The sequence below is a fragment of the Mus pahari genome, chromosome 5 (assembly GCF_900095145.1).
Source record: "Mus pahari chromosome 5, PAHARI_EIJ_v1.1, whole genome shotgun sequence".
NCBI lineage: Eukaryota > Metazoa > Chordata > Mammalia > Rodentia > Muridae > Mus > Mus pahari.
The window spans coordinates 126,618,028-126,627,359 of NC_034594.1; positions in this window are offsets into that span (position 1 = coordinate 126,618,028).

Consider the following 9,332-nt stretch of genomic DNA (forward strand, 5'->3'; position numbering starts at 1 on the left):
AATAGCTAGGCAATCCCTCAGCCCCAGGAGCCCTGGGTCCGAGATTAGGTTAAGGTCACCGTAAGGCATTACATTCTGATTTGGCACAAGCTTGTACCTAGACCCACATTCTAGTCTTCCATTTTTCCCCCCTGGGCTATGTTTATCCTACCATGACATTTGATATTTGATGTTCTTTGGCAGAGAACAAGTGCTAGCAGGAGAAATAGCAGATGTATATTAAAATGCAGCCTTGTAATGTCCGCCGCCCTCCAGGAATTCTCTCTGGTAATTCATTTTCCAGAATATTGAGCATGGCGTATAATTTTCTTGCTCAATACACCTGATAGCTGAAATACATAATAAATAATCTTGTGTTAAAATTGTATTGAGATTTAACTAAAAGAAAAACCTATAGGGCCTTTTTCTCTTTTTTTTTAGTGTCTTCTGAGGATGTATTTGCAGCCTTCTAGACTACCTGCCCCACCTCCACGGTTTTGGCAATCCTCAGGTGCCCATGCTCCTTATATAAATGGTGTAGCATTTTCATAAAGCCCGTGCTTCTCATCTCCCACACATAAATCACTTTTATGTTTCATATAATACTGAACATATTGGAAATACTGTATAAAGAGTTGTACTTTATTGCTGTGCTGGTTAATTTTCTGACAAGTTGAGACAGGCTAGAGTCATCTGACAGGAGGGAACCCCAATTGAGGAAAGGCCACCATAAGTCTGGGCTGCAGGCAAGCCTGTGGAGCATTTTCTTAATTAGTGATTGATGGGAGAGCGCCTAGCCCGTTGTGAGTGGGGCCACCTCTGGGCATGTGGTCCTAAGTTCTCTAAGAAAGCAGGCTGAGCAAGCCACGGGGAACAAACTGGTAAGCAGCACCCCTCCATGACTTCTGCATCAGCTCCTGCCCTGCTTGAGTCTCTATTCTGGCTTCCTTCAGTGAAGAACAGGGATGTGGAAGTGCAGGCAAAATAAGCCCTTTCCTCCTCTAGCTATTTTGGTCTCGGTGTTTCATCATAGCAACAGTAACCCTAACAAGGAAAATAGCTTAGTGAATAAAGACAGTAAAAAAAAAGTATGTGTGTGCTCAGGTGTGGGGCAAGTGGAACCGTGTCACCAGACAAAAACCGGGAAAGTTGAGTGGATTCAGAAACCCCAGTAATTCTCATACCTGAGAACCGTAGACATTTCATCTACTCCGGATCCAGTTCCTGTCCGGGAGCATGTGACCACAACATCCCACACATGAGTCACACAGCATAGACTCTAGAATTCTCCATGCTAATGAGGTATCTAGATGGGCCCCGAGGATTTAGCCAATAAGCTTCCCTTACTGGACATTCCTTCCTGCAATAGGTATTTCATCTCTGGTCCACTGAGTAAGTTGTATGTACCCATTTTCCATGACTCCCTGTGGTTCCCAGCAGAGTCTGGGTGCCTGGGAGTATGGGAACCCCAACCTCAGTCTCAGTTGTTTCTTACCTGGGCTGGGGCCCCCATCTTAGGCTGCTTTCTGCCATCCCGGAGCAGGTACTAGTGTTCAGCGAGTCTGGCACTGGAGGACGGGCAGAATGTAGCCTAGCACCTCTTCATTTTGTCTGCCCAAGCTTCGTTCACACACCCCAGCGGCAAGGTAGAATGTGGACCCACAGTTAGATAGGTGAAATTAAAGAATTTTTTTTTTTGATCTGTTATTGGTTGATTCCACAAATGCAGAGTCTGTGGTCATAAGGTTCACCAAATGACATCATCAGAGGGTGTGCGTCTGTGCCTGAACACAGCTTTTGGCTGGCTGAGCATCAAGTTGTAAAGTCTGTATATGTCATTATCTTGTGGCGTTTGGTTCCTTCCTTGATACTTTTATTTCATCAGTATCCTAGGAGTCTTGATTATTTTTTTTCCTATGGCTGCCATCTAGGTTTTTATTTAACAAATACCACAAAGAACTTTTATGAGCAAAACACATGGCACTGAAGGGCTGGAGAGGTGGCTCAGCTGTTAAGAGCACTAGCTGCTCTTGCAGAGGACCCAGGCTGGGTTCCCAGCATTACATGGTGGCTTACAACTGTTTATAACTCCAGTTCCAGGAGACTCAATGCCCTCTTCTAAGTGACCTCTGTGGGCACCAGGCATGCACATGCACACATATGTACAAGCAGTATAAGAATTAAATAAATCTAGAAACCAAAACACATAGCTTTCAGACTCCTCTCTCTCTCTCTCTCTCTCTCTCTCTCTCTCTCTCTCTCTCTCTCTCTCTCTCATTACACACTCTCTCAACAGTCTTGGCTTTCCTTGAGCTTGCCATGTAGACCAGGTTCAAACTCACAGAGATCTGACTGCCTCTGCCTCCATGTGCTGGCACCAAAGGTGTGCTCTGCAATGCTTGGCTCCTATTTCTTTTTTTTTTTTTTTTTAAATACTTTAACATTCTTTTTTATTTTACATTTTATTATTTGTTTATATATGTGTATGATATATGCGTGTAGGTACACATATGGACTCAAATGTGTACATTTGTGTGTGTGTGTGTGTGCATATGGAGGCCTGAGGTCTTCATCATCTGTCGTCTACTGTCACTTTCCCTCTTACCTGTGGAGGCAGGATCTCTTGCTGAGCCCAGTGCTTGCTCTTAAGGCGAGCCTAGTTAGTAAGCTTGCTCTGGGGAAATTCACTGTTGGCCTCCCCTTCAGCTCTGGGGTTATAGGCAAACTGCCACGCCCGCCTGGCTTATACATGCATTTTAGGGCTATGAACTCTGATCCTCATGCTGTGTGACTCCATTGTGTATTCTGTTACCTGGACTAATTTGAGTGGGTCTCAGTTCTTCAGAATCTAAAGAGCTCATATGGAAAGGGTTCAAATCACATTACTTACATGATTATCTTGGTTTTATTTATTTATTTTTTTGTTTTGAGTTAAATGTCCTTTAATACTATCCTGGTTATTTGTCCATACCTCTAAGTTCTAGGCTGTCAGTCTTCATGGCTGAACACTGTTCCATAATACTAGAGATAGACCAAAGGTTTACTGTTTTTCCAGGACCTTCTGTTTAATTTTGGCTCAGGTTTGGACTTTCGAAGCCCATATAGATAAATGCCTGCCTCAGTATTATTTCTGACATTTTTAGCCTGTGAGCACTGACTATATGATCAATAAGTTTATGCTGTAGAGTCTCTATGTAACAATCTCTATAAATGAGCCTGTTGTGCTACAGAGAGATCCAGACCAGATGGAGCTGCCTATTAAGGTACTGTCTCAAAAACAAACAAACCCCCATTTATATGTACACATTAGAGGCAACATTCAGTTAATTTGAAGACAAGCTAGTAAAAATAGAAAGTGGGGGATCTCTTAATCCTCCTATAAGCAGTAACCAATGTTCTAATGCTCATAACACTCACTCCACAAAATAACCTGTCGAGAACTGTACTTAAGTTTTTGAGTTACCTGATTCCATTTGGATCATGAGTCTTCCACAAAAGGTTCTGTGTGGAAATCTTTTACATTTTACGAGGATGAATAAAGAACACAATGACAGTTTTACTCCTTTGAAATGTCACGAAGAGAACAATTCCAAGTCTTAAAAACAAACAAACAAACAAAAAAAAACCCAAACTCAGGCTACAGTGAGATGGCTCAGTGAGCAAAGGCACACACCACACTGCCAAGCCAGAGGACCTGAGTTCAATCCCCGAGACCCACGTATTAGAAGACTAGAACAACTCCTGTAAGTTGCCCTCCACTCGTGCACCATGGCGCCCTGCCTACCAGTAATTAAATGTTTAAAGAAAAAACAAACTCATCATAGAGCTCAACCCAGACACGCGAGCAGTCTGTACCTACACGTGCTTACCCTGTGCCGGGCATTGTCTCCCTGCTCTGGATAAGACAACACACCTTATTCTTCCAGCAATTCTTCCATGATGGTTCCTTCCTCAGATGAAGAGGCACAGGTAGATTATTTATTTAAACAAGGTCATTGGGAGCAGAATTTGAACCCATGATCGTAACTGTGGTGTGACCCTTTCAATGAGACATGTAGGCATAAATCTTTTGCAACCTACTTTTAATAGGGATTCAACCTCTCCTCCAGCCCACCACCCAGCAGAGGTAGTGGAAGAGAACAGTTCTTAGGATATGAGGGAAGTGGAGCTGTTCAGCAGTAGTTCCTTGGGGGCGAGCTCGATCCTCTTTCTCAGCAGTTCAGTCCCATAGCAAACACCAAATTCAACTCAGCAGCTGCAGACCAGTCCTCCAGGCAGACAGACACCAGACACAAACCAGCAGCTACAGTGCAGTCCTGAAGTAACCACTAGGCTTTCCAAGCAGCCTGAGGTGAGGCTGTACAAGCAGCAAGCTGCCACAGGAATCTCACAAGCAGTTCTTGGGTGAGTTTCTCTCAATGGTGCATTACCATGAGTTGTGCTCAACAATGTTATGTAAGGTGAACCAATACATGTGTGTTTTAGTGAAGAAAAGTGAGGCAGAGCAAACCAAACCAGTGCTCAGTGCTCCTCTCCCACTGTCTGTGGGGTCATATTTATACTCCTTAGTCATGGGTCCATTCACATGTTTGCTATGTCAAAACATCCTTTCACCCGTGTCTGCTTTAGGAAAACATTCTTTCATGTGTCTGCTTTAGCAAGACATCCTTTCACCTGTGTGCCCCAGCAAAGCATCATTTGACATAACTAACTTTCCAAAGAAACTGGAAGTTTCCACTTGAGAGACATGTCTGGCAAATGGTTCGATGGAGTTTCTGACCTGTGGCCAGTATCTCTTAAAGGTTATTTTATGTTCTCTGGGGTCTAGTCTGGTAAACGGACGGAACCAGAAAAGATGGTATTGGATGAGGTAACTCTGACCCAGAAAGACAAATATCACATGTTATCTCTCATCTGAGACTCTCAGCTCCAACTCTATAGATGGGAGTACATACCTCAGAGTAGCTGCTAAACCCAGGGAAGTTAAAAGGGACCACTGCCAGAGTAGGGGAACTGGGCACCAATAGATAGGGGGGTAGCAGCCTACAAATGACCTGACTGAGAGAGCCAGGGTGCTCTTTAAGGAGGGGAGGGAGCTTACCTAGTTCCATTTAGATCACTTAGAGTCTTCTGTAAATGGTAGGCTGCTTCCACAGAAGGTAAAGGCAGAGGAAGGAGGGTAAAGAAAGCAACAGCATTCTTGCCTGAAAATGTCAAAAGGAATCATATTATTATCTATATTTTAAAAATCCCTACGTGTAATTCTTTGCATAAATATACATACATCGCGTAAATGCTTATTGTCTGGGCTGACAGTGCTCTCTCTAAGCACCAAAGACCACCTAACAAAAACCACTATACCAGGCACAAGAAAACCTCTTTTGAAATAATTATTTATTTTAGTATTTTATCTATATGAGTGTCTATGCATCGCATGCATGCCTGGTGCCAGTGGAAGAGAGAAGAGGGAGAGACGCTGTCTTTTGAGTTGTTGTTCAGGGTTATCCAAGAGATTCTCAAAATATACAGCCTAAAGTTTTTGCCCTGGGCTGTCCCCCAGAGGTTGAGGGTTAGTCACGGTTACCAAAGACACCATGTATTTCACCCAGAGGCTCCTGAGCTGGACCTGACCTTTGGGTCTTCCCTAAGGACTAGCTTTTATGGGACCAGAAGTTGCTATGCATGCTTCCAAAGGAGGGAGGTGACCAGCAGTCCTACCCAGCAACCACCACCAGTGGCAGCATAGCATGATAACCCTAAGGGTGCAATAGTAGCACACATACTGTGGTGATAACCAACAACTCTCTAATTGGACTTGAGATCCTCTCAACAAGAAAGAAACCACGCCTGATACTGGAAGCCTGGTACTTGTGAAGTTGAGGATCTTGGAGGAGAACTTACAACCACCACTTTTCTAAAACAGCATAATCCCTTAACTGCATTCAAAACATTTTTCCTTATCTCCATAGATGAGTGTAGTCCTTACCCATCACTGAGAGAACTTCTCATTGCAACAGATGGAGGCCACTACAGAAGACCACAACCAATCACAGTACAGAGCTGTGGAGCTCAATCCCAATGGATACGGTTATAAAATTCTCCTGTACCCAAGGCTCGGAACATTTCAGAAGAGGGGGAAGAAAGATTGCCAGAGGATCAGGGAGATTTGTGTGACATAGTGACGTCAGAAGCTGCGCCCATACAGTCTTACCAACATGACTGCCTAGACATGAGCTGGACCTTGGGCATGCCAAAGTGGGCAGTGGAAAACCCGTGAGGCATTGCCCTGTACAAAGAACTACAGGCGACTAAGGAATGCTGCGAGTGGGAGAGACAGCCTTCTCCAGGGAAGAGCACACCAACTGGTCAGCCCTGAAAACATACAGAGGGGGAAATTATTCAGACCGAGCAGCTCATATTTAGGAATATATCTAGTTATTTACATATATATGTGCATACATAACAACTCTAAAATAAGAGGCCATGAGTTTGAAAGGAAGCAACTCAAGATATATAGGAGAGTTTGGAGGGAATAAAGGGAAGGCAGAAATGATGTGATTATATTGTAATCTTAAAAATAAAAATAAAAGAAAAAATGAAAAAGTAGTTATTTCACCTGGGGCTGGGGAGATGGCTCAGCTGGCAAGATCACTTCCTACTTTTGCAGAGGACCCAGGTTTGGTCCCCAGCCCCTACACGGTGTCTCACAATCACTTTTCACTCCAGTTCCAGAGGATCTCCACCAGGCACACATGTGAACACACACACACACACACACACACACACACACACACACACACACGTAAAATGTTTACACACAAAACCAAAATAAAAATTAAAAAAATATTAAAAATCATTTTGTTTTATTATCACATCATCCTGGCATCATCGGTTGCTAAAAGGGGATTGTCTTAGGTCAGGGTTTCTATTCCTGCACAAGCATCATGACCAAAAAGGAAGTTGGGGAGGAAAGGGTCTTTTCAGCTTACACTTCCATACTGCTGTTCATCACCAAGGAAGTCAGGACTGGAACTCAAGCAGGTCAGGAAGCAGGAGCTGATGTAGAGGCCATGGAGGGATGTTCCTTACTGGCTTGCTTCCTCTGGCTTGCTCAGCCTGCTCTCTTATAGAACCCAAGACTACCAGCCCAGAGATGGTCCCACCCACCAGGGGCCTTTCCCCCTTGATCACTGAGAAAATGCCCCACAGCTGGATCTCATGGAGGCATTTCCTCAACTGAAACTCCTTTCTCTGATGATAGCTCCAGCTTGTGTCAAGTTGACACAAAACTAGCCAGTACAAGGATGGATGAGGAAGGTTGGAACAAGAGAGGAAGTTACTGTTGCGTAATTCACTTTAGCATCCCAACTGCTGATGGGTATACATGGCCCTGGGAGGCTAGCAAGTCATCTACAACCAGGAAGGTCTCAGGTAGCAGAAGCCCCCTTGTCAAAGGTCATGGCTACAGTTGTTGGCGGCACAGGCTGCTGTGCTGGACTGTGCAGATAGCTGCCACGTTCAGGCTTTATGACCATCAAAGGCATTAATTACCAGCTTTGCTGGGGAGGAGGAAATGACAGAGTGGCATCTTTTAGGAACGTTTAGATTGGTGGCAACACACTTAGCTCCACCCTAAGAGAGAAGGAGGTTATCTGAGGCTGCCAGAGGATGCTTGTAAGCATCTGCAAAGGAAAACTTAGCAAAACCCAAAGCAGGTTTCTAAAAAAAAAAAAAAAAAAGGGTTTTAAGAACCTGAGGATTTTTCTGGAATTAGCATTCTACAGACAGAAATGAAATTCCTTCCCAAGGACAGGCAGCCCCAGCTTACTGCAATTAAGTCAAAATTGCAAACACCAAGCTGCTTAGAAGCAGTGCTGCACCCATATGGTAAGAACCCTGAGCAGAGATGGAGAGGGCTCAGTGAGTAAGATCACTGACCAACCTGGGCATGGTGGCCCTCATCTTTAATTCGAGTACTTGAGAGGTGGAGACAAGCAGATATCTGTGAGTTTGAAGCTAGCTGGGTCTACATAGTGAGTTCCAGGACAGCCAGGGCTCTGTAGTAAGCTCCTTTTAAAACCAAAATCAAAACCAAAACCAAAACCAAAACCAAGCCAAAACCAAAGGAAACCAGCAGAGCTGTTCTTGTGGAAGCTCTGGGTTTGATTCCCAGAACCACATGGGAACTCACAACTGTCTGTAACTCTAGTCTCTGGGGCTCTGATGCTCTCTCCCCCGCCCCGCCCCCCCCAGCCACTTGGCAGGTATGTGTTGTACAGACATACACACAGGGGGACATCCATACACGAAGGAAGAGAGGGAAGGAGGAAGGAGGGATGAAGGATGCAAGAAGGAAGGAGACACAGGAACTCCTAGTGGTTTCAGAAGCAGAGGCAGATGTTTCCTCGTAACAAAGTTTTCACAACTTACTCATGATTTCCTCCATCCTGCACCGTTTGAAATGTGTATAAAGAAATGTTATTCATAAGTTGCTAGTTTAAAGTTCTGATATTTTAATGGAGTCATGATATTTTATTTTAAAAGCTCAACCAGTGTTTCCTTCTTTGACCTGTAATAAAGGAGCTTGGTTACGTTTCATTGCATTAATGAGTGGCCCATCTCACTAGCATTTCAGAGGTTTCAGGGACACATTCTATCAACTGAGATCCCCCCTCCCCCAAGTGTGTGTGTGTGTGTGTGTGTGTGTGTGTGTGTGTGCTGGGGAGCAACATGCTGGTGGAGGAGAGACATTTTGTAGGAGACTGACTGCCAAAGATAACAGTAGCATCTCACGTAGTGATGCGTGCAGTGTGCCGTGGGCAGTGTGTGGAGGTCAGAGGATAACTTACAGGACCTGGTTCTCCCCACTCCTACCTCAGTAGTCAAGCCGCAGCCTCTGCCTGGACCTTCCTCGATTTCAAATACTTTAGAAAAGTCTTAAGTTTTGGTGTAACTGATTGGGTGGCACCCAGAGAGACACCTCCCAGAGGACTAGAAGCTTCTTGACATGCAGGAACGTGACTGATAGACACACGGAGTAGTCCACACCATTCCTGCCTCAGGTCGCCCTCAGCAAGTCTCCAAAAGGCCCTTTCCCTAGGTGCAGAAAACCACTTTTCTTTCCTCGGCTCTTGACAGCTGTGGCACCGTGGCAACCATGGCCATTTCAGTCGTCCTGTGAGATGGAGACTAAAGCATGCTCAACGAAAGTAGCGATAAGAGAAGTATTCTTTGAGAGGAAAAGTGGGAGAGAGTCATTTTGACGGCATCCTTAGATCCAGTTACAACCAGAATTGAAGTTAGCTTTTCAGTTACACGAGCTCTTCCCCTTTCCCCTCCCTTTTCAGGACATC